This window comes from Heptranchias perlo, chromosome 9, assembly GCF_035084215.1.
Source record: "Heptranchias perlo isolate sHepPer1 chromosome 9, sHepPer1.hap1, whole genome shotgun sequence".
In the NCBI taxonomy this organism is placed as follows: domain Eukaryota; kingdom Metazoa; phylum Chordata; class Chondrichthyes; order Hexanchiformes; family Hexanchidae; genus Heptranchias; species Heptranchias perlo.
In genome coordinates this window covers 61,880,741-61,900,420 of record NC_090333.1, presented here as the reverse complement: position 1 = coordinate 61,900,420, position 19,680 = coordinate 61,880,741, and positions in this window count along the sequence as shown.

The following is a 19,680-nucleotide window of genomic DNA, read 5'->3' as shown; positions in this document are numbered from 1 at the left end:
CCTGTACAATAATAATGGAGTAAACAGCGATCAACATGTGTTCATGGAGAAGGGGAGATTTTGCCTGACCAATCCAAGTGGATTATGGAAAGTCCTATGACTTGGGTGTACCGAGACATCCAAAAGATTTTTGACAAAGTTCCACATGAAAGTGCAGTGGTAAGTCAGGGTAAAACTTGGGAATTAATTTTTTTAAATTAGCTGAAGGTACTAGTTAGAAAAGTTCTATCAGAGTGCAAGTGCTGAGTGGGGTGCCCCAGGGATTGGTGTTGGGATCACCACTGTTTCTAATTAATATCAGGAACTTGCATTTACAAATTCAATACTACTTGGTTAAATTATGATGCCAAACTAGCAGCATTTGATTCTGAGGAGGCAGCTCAGAAAATGAGTTGGGCCAAATATGTAAGTGGCAGAATAATTGCAGATGAAATTTAATACAGACAAGTGTTAAGTACTGTACAGAGGAAGGAAAAATGGGCAACATGCATACAATATGAATGGTGCCGAAATAGCTGAGGATGAAGTTGAGAGAGATCTAAGGGTCTTCTACGGGTCTATCATGGGAATGAGATCTAATGGTAGATTTGATATTCAATGTCCATCCACAGCAAAGCGGAACTATATAACCAAAACAGTAAAGTTCAAGTCAGAGGAAGTCATGCTGAAACTGTATACCCTGCATTGGGTATTGTGACCAGTTCTGCTACAAGACACCGGGAGACAGTTCTGAGAAGAGCCACAAGGTTGACCTTTACTGCAAGAGGTCTATAGTGCAAAGAAGGATGGGAGAAACTTAGGCTTCTCAGCCTTGAAAGTAGGCAACTGAGAAGTGACGTTATGGGGGTGTATAAGATAGTAGATGGTATGGAAAAGGTAGATCCACAAAATTACTTCAAACTAAGTTGTAAAAGGCAACTTGAGGACCGATATCAGGAAGTTCTTCCTCACACCAAGTACGATCAACATATGGAATAGATGTCCGGGTAGAGTCATGGAGGCAAAAACCTTGAATGCCGCAATGATAGTCTCTCTGAGTGAATGAACTAAAATGGGCCAGATGACTGCCTTCGTCTGTATTTATCTTGCGATCAGGAGCAGGAATGCTGACTGATTTTTCTTTCCGAACCTGGGGGTGCCCTGACACCACCACCCAGCTGACTTTAACCCATTCAGTGTTTCCATACCACCTTTACACCTACGTAAGGTCACTTCTCAGTTGCCTCCTTTCGAGGCTGAGAAGCCTAAGTTCCTCCAGTCTTTCCTTATATTTCAGAACTCTTACAGTAGGGATCAGCCTTGTGGCTCTTTAAACTGTCTTCTTGTTGAGCCTGAGGCTTGGTGGAAACTGGGGATTGAACCTGCATGGCTGGTCTGTACATCTCAGCTACTCATTAGATATACTGACTGAGCCACCAGGGGACGGCGCCATGTTTTATTTTTAAAGTAGCGTTCTGCAAATTATAATGATGGATATTATCTGACAGATTTAAATACCGGCTAACAGCCCCACACTGACATCCTATATTCTTAGAACTCACTTTGAATGTCAAAATGGCTCTACCTACTCATAACAGAATAAATAATCCAGCAGATTCTATGTTGCAATGCAGGATGAAGAGTTTGAGGACATTTGTGATCTTTACTTCATTAATTAATGAAGAAGTCTCCCATCTCATGTTTTGCTATACTAGCTGTACAATACCTGCTGGATGATTCATTATAGCTGTGATAGTAAACAGTGATATCACTTCCTACTAATCAGTGGCATTCTTCACTGGATGAGAACAGACTCTGTGTTCCTATAGCAATGGGACGTAATTTTTGCTTTATAACGTCAACCACAGTATTACATCAATACTCTTGTTCTAAAAAAGAACATTTGTTTGTTTTAATTCATACATTTGGCAAATAAAAACATAAATCTCTATATAGATATTATTTATCTACTTAAAGTACACAGGTACATCGAAAGGGTCTTTCTATTCCTTACACTGTATTATTTCTAAATTCCCTCTGTGTATTGTAGTTGAGTCCTCAGAAAGGAACTAAAAAGAAAATCTTAATAATTCTGTGACAAAAATGTGATCTAACATGGTCTTTCTTCCTGCTATGCACAAAGAGAGGCTTAAAAACCAAATTCACTGCTAGAAAATGGACAAACTTGTTCTCATACGGAATAATTCTGCGATAGACGTGCGATATAACCATAGAAAACTTCAATAGAAGCTAGAGGTTTACAGCACAGAAGGAGGCTATTTGGTCCATCATGCCTGTGCTGGCTGTTTGCTTGAGCAATCCAAAACTAATCCCACTGCCTGATCTCTTCCCACACTCCTACTATCATCTTATGCTTCAAATATTATCCACCATCTACAAGGCACAAGTCAGGAGTGTGATGGAGTACTCTCCACTTGCCTGGATGAGTGCAGCTCCAACAACACTCAAGAAGCTCGACACCATCCAGGACAAAGCAGCCCGCTTGATTGGCACCCCATCCACCACCCTAAATATTCACTCCCTTCACCACCGGCGCACCGTGGCTGCAGTGTGTACCATCCACAGAATGCACTGCAGCAACTCACCAAGGCTTCTTCAACAGCACCTCCCAAACCTGCGACCTCTACCACCTAGAAGGACAAGAGCAGCAGACACATGGGAACAACACTACCTGCATGTTTCCCTCCAAGTCACACACCATCCCAACTTGGAAATAAATCGCCGTTCCTTCATCGTCGCTGGGTCAAAATCCTGGAACTCCCTTCCTAACAGCACTATGGGAGAACCTTCACCACATGGACTGCAGTGGTCAAAGAAGGCGGCTCACCACCACCTTCTCGAGGGCAATTAGGGATGGGCAATAAATGCCGGCCTCCCCAGCGACGCCCACATCCCAGGAACGAATAATAAAAAAATATTTATCCACTTTTCCCTTTCATAGAATCTCGGGCCTGTGTGGAGGGGATACTATTTAGTGCCTATGTTGGTTAGCTCTGTGGACTTATAGGTGAATGGCTCAGACTCATTTCAGCAAACCATCTAAAGCCAGCAGAAAGACTAACTAAATCTAGCGCTATAGATGCGTTTTAACCACATAAGAAGTGAACAACTACATTTCAAGGTTAAATTTTATATTGGGAAATAATGCAGGAGAAGCACCTTTGTTGCTTAGAAATTTTATGGATAATAGAAAGGATTGTAACTACTGTAAATATAGTCTTTGTACTGAGTACTGCTTGTTTACCTATTTGATGTTAAATAAAGTCATTTTTTGTTTTTATAGCCTGAACCTTGATTTTTATAGAGTGTATATTCATCCACCTACTAAGTGGTCACATGGTGACACGTGATATATCCCAGTAGGCTGAAAGGATTCTCTGTTCAGTGCCTGGCTCTCACTACATTTGTTCAATGCCTGGTTGTCGCTATATTTACCTAGATGTTGGGCAGAAAAAATATACGCTCTCGTCCCTAGGAGTCATGAGGTCCGCTTACAGGACTGGTCATTGACACTGAGTCCAAATAGTACCTCTCGGGTAAAAACCCCAAAACGTAACAACCATGTGGATCTGTGCAGATTCTCAAAAATTGAATAACCTGAGAGAAGCTGATACTGATGTCTACCCTACTCCTTTCACAAAAGGAGATCCTTGAGAACCAAAGGGCACCAATTACACCTGTCAAAAGACTATTGGCGGGCACTGCTAAGCAATAGGACCCAGTTATGCTCCATATTTGCCATACCATCAGAACTTTATACCTTTTGGGATGAAGAATGCATCTGGCATGTTCTAGCAGCTGATGGATTTTGTTCTAACAGGGTCCATGGATTATGACATGGCATAATTGATGATATTGTCATTTTCAGTCAGACAGGGGATGATGCCTCATCCATGCCACTAACACATTAAGCTGGTTGTGTGAAGTAGTGTTGCCTGTTAAGGTCAAGAATGTAGCCTTGGCATTGCTGAGGCATAATATTAGCTCGCAGTGTGGGTGGGCAAAATAGAGTTCTGACTAGGATGAAGGTGGATGTCTTTGCTTGCCCCAAGACCGAGAAATAGATAGGGGCATTCCTCAGGTTGGTCGGCTATTATAGAAGGCTCATTCCCAACATAACAATATAGCCGCACCATTAACTGATTGGACATGGAAGGTGAAGCCCAAGGAATTGATCTGGTCTGTTTATATGGAAAATGCTTTTGTAAAGCTGAAAGACAGCCTTTGTACAGACCCTGTGCTGCAACTGTACTTACTGAAGACTGCATTTACTGTGTTTACTGATAGCACACGTGTGTTTACATTTGACTCATGACAAAGATGCACATCGGTTATATTGGAATATCACCCTGAAAGGAGACAGCATGGTCTTCCAAATCATTGCAGTTCGCAAAATGGGAATGCTGATGTATTGTCACATCAAGAATGAACATAGCTTTGACCCTTGTGAGTGGAGTGCCACATCAACAACAACAACAACAATTTGCATTTATATAGCGCCTTTAACGTAATAAAACATCTCAAAGCGCTTCACAGGAGCGTTCTCAAACAAAATTTAACACCGAGCGACATGAGGTATTAGGACAGGTGACCAAAAGCTTGGTCAAAGAGATAGGTTTTAAGGAGCATCTTAAAGGAGGAGAGGTTTAGGAAGGGAATTCCAGAGCTTAAGGCCTAGACAACTGAAGGCACAGCTGCCAGTGGTGGAGCAAAGAAAATTGGGGATGCACAAGAGGCCAGAATTGGAGGGTTGTATGGCTGGAGGAGGTTGCAGAGATTGGGAGGGGCGAGACCACGGAGCAGCATTCATGATTATTGAATCTGAAGAGAGAGAAGTGTGACAAAAAATAAAATTTTGTCTATGGTACATAAGGGGTTAAAAGTCATGTTCGTTCGGCAATTGGCACAACCTGTTTTGATACATAACAGCCACAGAATATGACATTATCTGAGGGAGGGGCTAAGCCATTTAGTTCAAATATAAACATTTTGTGAATTTTATTTCAATCCGTGTTTGATTGGCAGCTCTTGAGCTTAACGGACATGCATTTAAATTTTCTTTGTCCAGGTAAAAACTTGAAAAGAATTTCTCAGTGTGCCTTGTTCCAATTGAATAGTCTGTCTGGACTGAGAGATGGATGACCAGAGAGACTCCATAAATAGCCTGTAACAAACTGCCATGTAATTGTTAACATGCAAGGACTTTGGGCATGATTTTTACTTGGAGCCGGGAACTGAGTGGGTGGGTAGATTTCCACGTGGGAAACCCGGAAGTGAAGTGAGGGCGTTGCAATCTGTGATTGCAACTCAACTGAAGGTGATTAATTTTGCTTCTGGATTTCCCGCGCGACAGTCAGTCAGTCAAGTTGACAGGCTGGCTGTTGGGCAGAAAGGCCGGAGATTGGAGAGGAGGGAGGGAGAGATCGTGAGCCCCAGAGGACATCAGGTGTGGGTGGGGGGGGTCGTGCTTTGGGGGGTTCTCCCAGCGAGAAGAGGGGCGGGTTGGCCGATCACAGGGGTTCGATTGCGGCAGGTGAGCTTGTTGGGCCTGGATGAAACACTTCTGCTTCGGGCCCACAAGGTGTGCAATAAAGGCATTCACCTCATGGATCCAGCCCTTCGCGCCTCCTTTCACCTGGCGAGATTCACGAGGCCCTGGGAAAGCCGTTCTGGAGGCGTTAAATTTAAAGGTGAGTAACATTAAATAATAAAAAACCTACCATAACTATTTCAATGAGGTTAATTGCCCTGCTAACTGGTAAGGCTGTAACTACTAAAATTCTATAGTGTGTCATTGCTTCTGTTCAGTCGACCATTTACCAGTTCATAAATCTGTTGTGCTGTTTATAGACTATGCCACAGTCCAGTGAAATGTTTATTCTACTGTCTTCCAAAGTTGAAGAAGCACCTGATATAACCAGTAGCTGAAAAACGGTGAAGGGTTTTTTTTTGTTTAATCTCCTGGGCTGACAACAAATGACCTGGTTCCTGAGCAGATAACGGCACAGTCTGGGCCATACAGAGTGAGATTTCACCTATAGCTTTGATATGCTGAGCCCGAGTTATCCAGAATGAAAACACGAAAACAATCACAAGGTGGAGCTTCCTCCGCGCCCCCACCCACCCCACCAGGTGGACTTTGGGCGGCTAAGCTGGCGGAACGCGCTGGCAGGCCTGTTGGCTGCAAGAAGGTAGGTAAGGTGTGGGATGGGGGAGGGGCTCGATCTCTGGAGAGGGTGAGGTGGGAGCCGGGGCGGAAGCGGCCCAGGCTGGTTTCATGGAGCCTGGAGGAGCAGTGCTGCTCCTCCTGACCCCACGAGAACAAAGAGGGAACTCGCCTTCGGGATTATCTTCGGCCGAGTGATCGGCTGATTCTGTTTTGAGTGTTCACGGCACGCGCTCCGTTCCAAAGTGGCAATTGGGGTCGTATGTATATCGTAAGACCCCGGTTAGCATTTTAAACAGGCCTACCACCTGACACAGCGGGCTGCACCCACTGCCCAGCAGTAGCCCCTGGCGATTATTGCCATGGTCGCAGAAATGGCGGCAACAGGGTAGGTTGCACCCTATAATTTCCGAGGCACTATTGCCCCATTTCCACCGGGTAAGAGACCTGAACATTCATCCCAATGTAGCACACTTTAAGGGCGTTCTAAAGAAAATGGGAGTCTTTACATTTTTTTTCTTTCCTATTTTCTCCACATCTTCCAGCTACAGGTGCCACACTCCAGCACACAGCTGGTAGGCCAGGGTTTCTAGGCAGTGGACCTTCCCATCTTCACCACAGTCAGTGCCGGCCTGTAAGGAAAGAGGAGGCCTCAATTCAAATGGAGAAAGTAAAGCTTAGCCAGTTTGTTCCTTCCCTCAAGGTGAAGCATCTTCATGTTGCACTCTACTTCAGTTGGCAGAACAGTTTGGAACTGGCATAACTCACCAGCTGAGGCACACACTTTGAGTGCCAGGTACTCCTGAAATGCTGACTTTCTGGCTGGGACTGCAGACGTCAATATCTTGATCTAACATTCAAGTCGGATATATCAACCCTCGCTCATTTCAAGGAACAGATGCTCAAACCACCTTTTGTCACTCTGACGCTCATCATCTATCACTTGTTTTGAACCCTTGAGCAGCAGCAATGTGCCGAGGCTAGGGCTGGAACTGGAGTAAAACCGCAAACCATCCTTACGCACAGCTAGATGAGTGTTCCTCGTAGAACAGTTCAACAACATGGCAGATGGTCATTAGGGCCATGCTATTCGCAGCATAGCTACGTTGTTGAACAATCCTTCAAAAATCCCTTAAAGCTCTTTCTTGATTTCACTGTTAATGTTTGGCATTGTTTGTCCCAGTGAAATGCTGTGAAAATGTCACAAAGTCTGCAAAGGGTTAAAAATGTGAAGTCGATTCCAACCGTGTACATTTTACAAATTATTCAGGAGTGCACACAAATGGCGACTGACTGTTTGGAAACAATAAGACCATTACTTTGAAGCAAAATTTGCTTTGCTTTTAGACAAAATATGGAAGAGAGAGGAGAGGGGCGAGGTACAGGACTTTAAAGTACTACTCATTTCTTAAGACATGCTTACGTGTAGTTTTTGTATTTTGCGGTGCAGCCAATCAATAATAATATGTTCATCAACAGCAATGAATGTTATGACCATGAAGTGCATCTTTTCATTTTGCTTTGTGCTGTCTTCTGCGAATCACTGAAAGGCAGTTTTGAAAAAAAAAATGTTTGTCCGGAATTGCCCAAAGCAACTTCCTGTGGCTTCTGTTCAAGGATCTCTTTAAACTTCAATATCAGTCGTCTGAAATGGCAGAGCTCTCTCTGAACCAATATATTTAAAAAGAAACCTCCCAGAAAGTTCCCATTGCTGATTCTGAGCCGCCCGTGGGTGCCAGTAACAGTCGTTTTATTTTCGTGCGAATTTGGATGACGGCATTTTTGCAGTTGACAGGATTTTACAGTAATAAGGTGGTATTTGTGGGTAGTGCTACAGGAGCAGTTATAATGAATCAGAGGTTTTTTTGGTGCAAACCTTAAGATTCTTAACTCACTGGGGTTCGTTTACCCCACATCTTCCTCTCGCTTCAGTTTTATTACTATCGCAGCCCTTTCTCTGCACCAGCGAGATGCAGGTGTTCTGAGCAGTGATATCTGGCTGTGTAAAAGCGATAGTTTCGCTGTGACTCGGTCTAGTTGAGGTACACAGAACACTGTGCTTCTTGTAATGGAGCAGGGAGGGGAAAAGATGAGTGTGGCAGATATGTATTTATTATTTGCAGAAATTTGCCCTGAAATTTTAATGAAATCAAATTGCTTTGTGAGGGGGGAAAGGAAGGAGGAATTGAATCGCCATAAATTAGGTGATTTTTGTTTTACACACAGTGAGATCAGAAAAATATACAAACAAACAAAATGTGGATCAGCTCGTCTATTTCATATGAACACTTTTATTTCCTATTGGAAATCGAAAATGGGCAGGAATGTGAAGGTACACGGAGGACTCTGAAATTCTGGGAAACCAAGGAAAGGCTCTTATCAGAAGGACAATGATGAGAGAATGTTAAGGAATCCACAACCCCCAGGACACTCTCACAAGCTTATCAAAGCTGCACGTTTTTTGACGTGGCATTGTTATCGAAGAGCCAGTGTGACTTATCAGTGACCCTGTTCACAATCAAACTGTTCCCAAGAATTAAGATGAGCTTGTTTTGGTGTCTCCCTTGTCTATTTGTTTATAATTTTGCTTAAACGGTGCATGTTAACGACATCATGGTATGGGGAACTGGCCTGGAGCAAATTGTCAGCCTGACAGTGTGAGGGGACCACATTAACATCAGTCGATCCAATCATTCCTTTATATTTTTTGCAAATTCAATTTCCCTTAACCCATCAGGCTCAGTAACTCCTTAAAGATCGTTTCCCCAATAATATCATCAGTAATCACCAAGCAAAAGCCTGAAATATTGGCCCAAATAACAAGAGAAAAATCAGAGTTAATTATAATTGCTGTAACTGCTTTGTACCGGCGAGTCTGACACTTGAACTTCGTGTTGTGTTTTACTTGACAGAAATACTTCCTGCGATTCTGCAGACAGTCCCACGATGTGTTCAGGGGGCGGGGGGGCACGCGTCTAGAATTTCCCCATTTACAACGCAGGGCAGATTTCAGAGCATTGGCAGCAGCACTGATCACACATTTGGTATTCAAAAGTCACTGCCAGGTCGAGTTTGTGACTTTGAAGTTTCTGTCTGTGGACCCTTTACTGTGTTCCGTGCAGCCAAACAGTGCAAAGACTCTTTACTGGCCTCGACTGTAAATGCTGTTGCACCTGCAGTGGAGAGGGGCCCAAGTACCTTTTGAGGCAAGTCCCCCTGCCCTTGGAAGGACGAGTACAGCCACATTTATATTTCAGCAATGCCCCCATGCTGTTTCCAGGTTTAGCAGCTTAATATGAATTTTAGTGTAAGAAAGGTCAGATATTGGCCAGTTACTAATTCTCTGAAGTATTTGTTTACAAGGTCTGGACAAATGCAAAATGATCTTCAATTAAATATCTTAGAACGGCAAGATTTTGCAAAAGGGTGACACTATCACGTCAACACTTTGACAGAAGAATAGTTTGTCTGCTCTTCATATGGACTTATCTTAATACAACATATTTTGGCTCACTTTAAAAGGTGCATTGACACTTTTTTCGGTTTACAAGAAAATAGGACTATTCCAGCTTTCATAGCCCTACTGAAAGCTCTCCATAAAATCTGTATCTCTAAACTTTTAGTAGCGGACTTTGGCTGCCAGAGTAGCTGGAACTCTGTAGCTGCTTTTGAAATAAAACTCACTTGGAAATCCCTCAGCCAAATGGGTTGTAAAGAGAGTAGGAAGAAGAGAGAGAAGAACACATTAATGCTACTTGGCCATACCCTGCACCATCTGATAGAAGCAGCTTGCCACTTTTAACCATATTAAGGGGGGTAAAAATTGTTTATGGTCCGTTTTCAGGTGCATAACCAACGTTGTGCAGGCTACCCATGCCCCAACTGGGAGGGGGGAGGGTTGGGGGTGGGGTGGGGGTGTGGAAAGGGCGCAGCGAGGTCCAATTTCGAACCTGTGGTTTTGGTGTGAGGTAACGCCTTGTGTATAAGCCTTGTGACTGAAAACCTGACACTCAGCCTGAATTTATTTACCTCTGGATAATACAATTATTTTGTATAGCCAGAGACCAAACGTTTCAGGGAACATTTAGACACCCCAACTAGGAGATATGAACTCGGACTGGGCACTAATATGCAAGAGCTGTATGATTTTGATGTGTCCAAAGCTCATCGATTGCCAATCAGTTGGCCCCAGTTCTCCCCACACAACAATAGCGTTTTGTTAACTTTGAGTCTGGGGAGTTTAGCATTTCCCTGAAATTTTTTACACCTCTTCTTGAGATTATGAAATCACACAAACCCTGAAGCTGCAAGTGATGCCAAGTTAACATTGACTGGACAAAGTAAATGTTCCTTTTCTGAAAAGTCATTTCTGCTACAGTAGTCTCAAGTCAGGGGTCTGGTTAAAGTGTATTACTGTACGAAACTTTTGTTACGCTTCATTTGCATTCAAAGCAATTTAATTTCTTTTGTGCCCCATTTGCATCCTTGGATGTTGGAAGCTCTTTTATCAGAGACATGCCCAGAGATCTCTCTTAGTTTGTGCTCAGTTGTCCTTGATTGCTGTTCCTACCTGGTGCTTCACACATTGATGTTATTTCAAATCTGTGTGAGTACTTGACACAAGGTTGGACTGATGCTTGACTGTGCTGGGCCGGTGTTTGAGACTGCTGTCTGCTGGCCACCAAATTCCAATAGACATTTGCGTGATTGTTATTATGTGATCCGCAGTGAAATGTGTGAAGCCATGATATTTTTATCCTAATGGGCCACGACAAGGCACTTCAAAGAGTCACTGCTAAGCCAAAATGACATTTAGTTTGAGAGCAGAAAGCGTAAATAAATTGAATTAGGCTAACCGTCGGAGGCAGAGGTGCCCTGATGAGGTGACCCTGTTTGTTGAAGGCAACAGATGTGATTTTGGCTGAAATGGGAAAAAGAGACAAAAGGGTGAGTCCCTTGACATGTTGCAGAAACCCATTTAACCAAGCAGAGTTTGCTTCCAACAAATATGGTCAGTTTATTGGGTCAATCATTTATGCATTTGTTTTTTTTTGCATAATTTTAACTGTCCTACATTACAACAATGACTACCCTTCATTGGCTGTAAAGTGCTTTGAGACGTCCTGAAGTCATGGCAGGCGCTATATAAATGCAAGTTCTTTCTTCTTTCTGTCTTTGTTGGTATTCAATATATCACTGCAGCTACCAAATTAAATTTTGTTTTGGCTTGTCGATAACTTTTTGAAATGCCTCGTTTTGGGCCATAAGCAGGAGAGTACCAAAGCTTTCAGATGGGTGCTTTTCGGGGAGCTCAGTGTTTAGCTGCACTTCAGATTTTAGCCCAAACGTGAAAAATTGAGATAAAGGAGTTAAGTATTTTTTAAATGTCTGTGTCTAGCTCCTTCACTGAAATCTCCCTTTAAGAAGCTTACTAGATAAGCATACTAAAAATAAACTTTCAAAAAGACCAAACGTTTTGAAAATTGCATGAAGGTTTCTGAATTAATAATTATCCATTTTAGAACCTTTGCCAGTTTTACCTTGGGCACCATAAGTCTCCCTACTGAATAAACAGGAGCTCCACATACAGTACAACAAATGCTATAGCGCTGAATGTGACCACTGCTACTTAAATGATTAGTAGGACTGTTACTTGTGAAGCTATTGTGCCTGGTGCTCACTGCCATCCATTTTAATGCTTGCGCGTGTGTGCCCAGCAGTATATTGCATACAGTGTGTGCATGCATCATTAGTTATGTCAAATCAAACACTTCCTATGTAATTGGCAGCACGCTGTGGTCTTTTGCTGGCAGTAATACCAAAATGGATTTCTTTAATTGGGATCGGAGTAATCTGAATGCAATTGTACCCTCTGTCATGAGGATTCACTTACCTGCAATTTACCTGATTTTTCAAGGGCCGTTCAAAATTGTTTTCTGGAGTATTTTATTTAATAGTTTCCTATGGAACACAATTTTCTCTGTCTCAACACTTGTGTAGCATTGCTAGTGGACAAGTACAAAAAATAATTAAAAAGGCGAATGGAATGTTGGCCTTTATCTCAAGAGGGCTGGAATACAAAGGGGGGGAAATTATGTTACAGCTGTACAGAGCTCTGGTTAGAGCCCACCTGGAGTATTGCATTCAGCCCCAGGCACCGCACCTCAGGAAGGATATATTGGCCTTGGAAGGGATGCAGTGCGGATTCACCAGAATGATACTGAGGCTAAAAGGGTTAATTTATGAGGACAGGTTGCATAGACTAGGCTTGTATTCCCTTGAATACAAAAGATTAAGGGGTGATCTAATTGAAGTGTTTAAGATGATTAAAGGATTTGATAGGGTAGATAGAGAGAATCTATTTCTTCTGGTGGGAGAAGGGGCATAACCTTAAAATTAGAGCTAGGCCTTTCAGGGATTTCACACTATAGAGTGACAAATCCCCAGGACCAGATGGTTTCCATCCCAGGGTTTTAAAGGAAGTAGGTGAGCACATTGCAGATGCCCTAACTATAATCTTCCAAAGTTCTCTCAATTCAGGTAATGTTTCTTTAGATTGGAAAATTGCACGTCACTCCCCTATTCAAGAAAGGTGAGAGAGGGATACCAGGGAATTATAGACTAGTTAGCCTAACATCTGTTGACAGGAGTCTATAATTAAGGATAGAGTGACTGAAAACCTTGAAAATTTTCAACTGATCAGAGAAAGCTAACATGGATTTGTAAAGGGTAGGTCATGCCTGACGAACCTGATTGAATTATTTGAAGAGATGACTAAAGCAGTGGACAGGGGAATGTCTATGGATGTCGTTTATATGGACTTCCAGAAGGCATTCGATAAAGTCCCTCATAAGAGACTGTTAAACAAAGTTGAAGCTCATGGAATTGAGGGCAAATTATTGACCTGGTTAAAAAATTGGCTGAGCAGCAGGAGACAGAGAGTAGGAATAATAGACAGGTCCTTAAATTGACAGGATGTGACTCGTGGTGTCCCACAGGGATCTGTGTTGGGGCCTCAACTATTCACTGTATTTATTAACAACTTAGATGACGGGATAGAGAGCCACATATCCAAGTTTGCTGATGACACAAAGATGGGCAGTATTGTAAGCAGTGTAGATGGAAGCATGAAATTACAGAGAGCAATGAATAGATTAAGTGAATGGGCAAAACTGTGGCAAATGGATTTCAGTGTAGGCAAGTGTGAGGTCATCCACTTTGGACCTAAAAGGTTAGATCAGAGTACTTTCTAAATGGTGAAAAACTCAAAACAGCGGAGGTCCAAAGAAACTTAGGGATCCATGTACATAATCAATAAAATGTCATGGACAGGTACAGGAAATAATCAAAAAGGCTAATGGAATGCTGGCCTTTATATCTAGAGGACTTGAATGCAAGGCGGTAGAAGTTATGCTACAGCTGTACAAAACCTGGTTAGACCACACTTGGAGTACTGTGTTCAGTTCTGGGCACCGCACCTGAGGAAGGATTTTTTGGCCTTGGAGGGAGTGCAGCATAGATTTACTAGAATGGTACCTGGACTCCAAGGGTTAAATTATGAGGTGAGATTCCATAAACGAGGGTTGTATTCCCTGGAATTTAGAAGATTAAGGGGTGATTTGATTGAAGTTTTCAAGCTATTAAGGGGAACTGATAGGGTAGATAGAGAGAAACTATTTCCGCTGTTTGGAGAGTCTAGGACCAGGGGACATAGTCTAAAATTATAGCCAGGACTTTCAGGAGTGAAGTTAGGAAACACTTCTACAAGCAAAGGGTGGTAGAAGTTTGGAACTCTCTTCTGCAAATGGCAGTTGATGCTAGCTCAATTGTTAATTTTAAATCTGAGACTGATTAGATTTTTGTTAATCAAAGGTATTAAGGGATATGGGGGCTAGGGCGGGGATATGGAGTTAGGTCACAGATCAGTCATGATCTTATTGAATGACGGAACAGGCTCGTGGGCCAACTCCTGTTCCTATGTTCCTAGGGGTGATGTCAGGAAACACTTCTTCACACAATAGTGGAAATCTGGAACAATCTCTCCAAAAAGCTGTTGAGATTAGGTCAATTGAAAACTCCAAAACTGAGATTGATAGATTTGTTAGGTGAGGGTATTAAGGGTTACGGAACCAAGGTGGGCCAATGGGGTTGACATACAGATCAGCCATGATCTAATTGAATGGCGGAACAAGCTCGAGGGGCTGAATGGCCGACTCCTGTTCCTATGTTCCTATACTGGCCTATATATAATCGAAAAAAAAATTGAAATTTTTTAGTGGAGTTTGCACTTTTAGGAATGGTGTCAACTGCAGTGCATTTTAGAGAGTAATGATGACAAGTGTTACTGGTATGGAGATATACAAAGGGCCCCGACATGTATTTCATTACATTTATTCTGTGCACAAGGAGTTGTACTTCAATGTAACCTGTCAGTGGTTGGCATAGTCTTGCCGCTATTTCACAAATTAGTCCTTCTGTATTTCTTTTGAAGAGCATTTTTGAGGTGAAAAGGACTTTGCGCAAGTGGTAGTCAATAGTTTGAGATCATCATCCATCTTTTATTTTAAAGAAGGCCAAAAACCTATAGAATTCTAGGGTAATGCCAGCAGAAAACACAAACCAGTGACTTTGGTGTCAGGTGCAGGGACTGATTGGCTGCCCAAAAGGGTGCAGGATTCTTCGGGATTCTCACAGAAAATGGGGCCACCGACAATAAAGCACGATGGAACTTTTCACGGGGGCACTTGGGAAATCTCCCCATTTCCCAGATAGCCAGTCCACCCCTGGTCACGTGGCGCCAAACATCTCACGAATGTAGAGTATATAACCTTTTTGCCACATACAGAGCAATCAGAAATGACAGATTCTAGAATATGATAGCGGTGGCTATTGTATTTTTAGTGGCGCAACAAAATGCTCTTGACAATGGTGCACATGTTTAAAGTTTAGCACTTCCAAGATGTGCAACAGCTCAGCAACATGAAAAAGAATTGGCTTTATACTCCTCATAGTAACAGTAATTTTTTCCATCATCTGATAATAGTATAAGAGCCAGTATTTGTTCATATTGGGTTTTACTGTGTCTCCCTCATAAAAACATCAAGAATGTTACTTGACCTGGTGCCAATGCCCTTCTAGTTCCACATTGTACATTATTTTGCAGCTGGTTTAATCTCTTTATTTTCTAAGTCGTTGTAAGTAATGAGCTCAAGCAATCACAATCAGCAACGTTACTATAAATAATCATGCTCAGTTTTTAATTTTTTGGTTGTATAACAGATGTTTGACCCCAAATTATTGGAATTTCAAGTGTATTGTTGAAGGTAATGGGAATATGGGGAAGGACTGTTAATCATTTCTTTTGTCCTGCCATTATACATCACTGTTTTTAGTCATGTGTAATGTAATATAATATGATTCTGCCACATATGTGACATTGGCACCTTGTGTTTGTGAAGGCATTGAAGTGTGCAAAGAGGCAGTTGGCACAGTCCTTTGGAGATTTTCTGACGATTTGTGAAATTTTCTCAATTTTATTTCAAAACACAAATTAACGAAACATTACTTAATAATCATAGAATCGTACTGCACTGAAGAAGGCCAGTAGGCCCATTGTGCCTGTGCCAGGCATGGGCATCTCAATAACATAGGCCAAGCTCTGCAAATAAATGGAGCGTTCGTCTTTCCTTTAGACTGACATTGAGGATATTGTTGCACATGCAGGCCTTTTGCCGACAGTGCTACATTGATATTGATTAACAGTATGCCCAGGTACAAATTTGGTGTCTCCAGTGCAGTTCAGTACTGCAGGCCTTGGGCAATTCAGATGAAAGTAAATACGATTCAAAATTAAGACAATGGCAGGAACGCCTTCAAGTGTAAAGAGATGAAAGGTCATACCATTGTAAGCCTCCTGGAGATCAGTTCAATACCGTGTCTCTACACCTGGAGATCAGTTCATTACTGTGTCTCTACACCTGGAGATCAGTTCATTACTGTGTCTCTACACCTGGAGATCAGTTCAATACCGTGTCTGTACACCTGGAGATCAGTTCATTACTGTGTCTCTACACCTGGAGATCAGTTCATTACTGTGTCTCTACACCTGGAGATCAGTTCAATACCGTGTCTCTACACCTGGAGATCAGTTCATTACTGTGTCTCTACACCTGGAGATCAGTTCAATACCGTGTCTCTACACCTGGAGATCAGTTCATTACTGTGTCTGTACACCTGGAGATCAGTTCAATACCGTGTCTGTACACCTGGAGATCAGTTCAATACCGTGTCTCTACACCTGGAGATCAGTTCAATACCGTGTCTCTACACCTGGAGATCAGTTCGATACCGTGTCTCTACACCTGGAGATCAGTTCGATACCGTGTCTCTACACCTGGAGATCAGTTCGATACCGTGTCTCTACACCTGGAGATCAGTTCGATACCGTGTCTCGACACCTGGAGATCAGTTCGATACCGTGTCTCTACACCTGGAGATCAGTTCGATACCGTGTCTCTACACCTGGAGATCAGTTCGATACCGTGTCTCTACACCTGGAGATCAGTTCGATACTGTGTCTCTACACCTGGAGATCAGTTCGATACCGTGTCTCTACACCTGGAGATCAGTTCAATACTGTGTCTCTACACCTGGAGATCAGTTCAATACCGTGTCTCTACACCTGGAGATCAGTTCAATACCGTGTCTCTACACCTGGAGATCAGTTCAATACCGTGTCTCTACACCTGGAGATCTGTTCAATACCGTGTCTCTACACCTGGAGATCAGTTCAATACTGTGTCTCTACACCTGGAGATCAGTTCAATACCGTGTCTCTACACCTGGAGATCAGTTCAATACCGTGTCTGTACACCTGGAGATCAGTTCAATACCGTGTCTGTACACCTGGAGATCAGTTCAATACCGTGTCTGTACACCTGGAGATCAGTTCAATACTGTGTCTCTACACCTGGAGATCAGTTCGATACCGTGTCTCTACACCTGGAGATCAGTTCAATACTGTGTCTGTACACCTGGAGATCAGTTCAATACTGTGTCTGTACACCTGGAGATCAGTTCGATACCGTGTCTCTACACCTGGAGACCAGTTCATTACTGTGTCTCCACACTTGTGCATCGGTTCAATATTGTGCCTCTACATCATTGATCCCATTAAAACAAGGGCAAGCTGATGTACCTTTTCTGCCAAACAATCAGTTGCATAAGAACATAAGAAATAGGAGCAGGAGTTGGCCAATCGGCCCCTCGAGCCTGCTCCGCCATTCAATAAGATCATGGCTGATCTGATCCTAACCTCAAATTTAAATTCATGTCCAATTTCCTACCGGCTCCCCGTAACCCCTAATTCGCTTTACTTCTAGGAAACTGTCTATTTCTGTTTTAAATTTATTTGCAGATTATTGCCCCTCTTTTTTTAGAGGGGATATGTGTATCTGTAACTGCAGTGGCCCTGGGTAATTTCTGGTAATAGATTAGATTTGCTGCTTCTTTAAACTGAAGGACTGATGTTTCCATCCCATTGTATAAAAGTTTACTTGTTATTTGTCAACTGTTCCCTTCAGTTGGCTTTTCAGGCCTCATGCCTCACCCTAGTTGAGAGGGCAGGTGGAGAACTTGCTTCCAGGGCTACGCTGATGCTGCTGCCCAACTCGGGCTGCACAAGGCTGAGTGGAGTCATTCTTTCTCTGTCCGTTGAGCTCATCCCCATTGTGACGAGGCTGCGGTGAGAAGTGTCCGAGGTGTGGACCTGTGGATATGAACCTGCCAGTCCCAGGTATAATCCCACACTTTACCACTGCTGATTTCTTTCCTGCATTCTGAAATTCTCACAGTATCAGTCGATTAAAGACATATTGGAGTAAAATTTAACCCCACAAACAGGTGGGTTGGGGAAGGTAAAAATCATTAAAAAAAAAGTAAAACCTGCCCCCAACCCACCTACTTCCGGTTTTAACGGAGGCAGGTCGAGGGGCGTGCGACCAACATACTCTTGGGAGGCGGGTCAGTCAGTCAAATCTTTTAAGGATGCTGTGGGCCTCCATTTTAATCGTTTTTTTAAATTTTTAACCTATGGGGGCTGGGATTCCCGGGCCTTCTGCTTCACGCCATGGAAGAGAAGGTGAGAAAAGCCCAGCTCAGCAGGTAAGTGCGTTTATTGCACTGCTTGCGGGCCAAGAGGAGCAGGAGTGCTTCCCCCAGGCCCAATAAGCCTACCTGCCGCGATCCCACAAAGGAGATCGGCTGACCCCCATCCCCCCGCATATCCGAACCCCCCCATGCATATCTGACCCCCCCCTGCATATCTGACCCCGCCCCCGCATATCTGAACCCCCCCCCGCATATCTGACCCCCCCCCCCGCATATCTGACCCCCCCCCCGCATATCTGAACCCCCCCACGCATATCTGACCCCGCCCGCATATCTGACCCCCCCGCCACGATCTCCGCCCCCCCGCCACGATCTCCGCCCCCCCGCCACGATCTCCGCCCCCCCGCCACGATCTCCGACCCCCCCGCCACGATCTCCGACCCCCCCGCCACGATCTGCGACCCCCCCCCCACGATCTGCGACCCCCCCACGATCTCTGACCCCCCGCAATCTCTGACCCCCCCATGATCTGTGACCCCCCTCCCCCGATCTCCGACCCCCCCCCACGATCTCTGACCCCACCGCCACGATCTTCACCCCCCCCCCACGTTAAAATCGTAAGGACATTCTGGAAACCCATACTTGTGGGTTCGCTGTCGGGACCCCCCCCCTCCGCCGTCTTCCCGGCATCCCGTTAAAATTTACCCCATTATCTCACAATGCTTGGCCATTCTTTTAATAAATGAACATTGCCTTGAGCAGTTGTACCTCTACCCCACTGAGATTATTAAAGTGGTGTGTCTGTCCTGCTGAGAAGAATAAGTAGTTGAGTAATTGTGGTTCCTGTTTAGGACAATTTAAACTGTTACCTCTCGCCTCTGAGTCTAAACATTGTGGGGTTCAAGTCCCACTCCAGAGACTTGAGCACATAATCTAAGCTGACACTTCAGTTCAGTACTGAGGGAGCGCTGCACTGTCAGGGGTGCCGTCTTTCAGATGAGATGTCAAACCAAGGCCCCATCTGCCTTCTCAGGTGGACGTAAAAGATCCCATGGCACTATTTCAAAGAAGAGCAGGGATGTTCTCCCCGGTGTCCTAGCCAATATTTATTCCTCAACCAATGTCACTAAAACCGATTACCTGATCATTAGAATCTCTCTACGTTACAAAATTACAACAGTGACTACTCTTCAAAAGCACTTCATTGGCTGTAAAGCGTTTTGTGATGTTCTGAGGTCATGAAAGGTGCTATAGAAATGCAAGTCTTTCTTTTTTAATACCCTTTTGACAATACCCAAGATGGCTCTGGTCTGTGAATCTTGTGCATGGTTTTCAATGATGCTGTTTCGAAAAGTTCGCAACATATTGCAGTTGTGCTGGAAAAGGGGAATGAGGTCGTTTGGGTG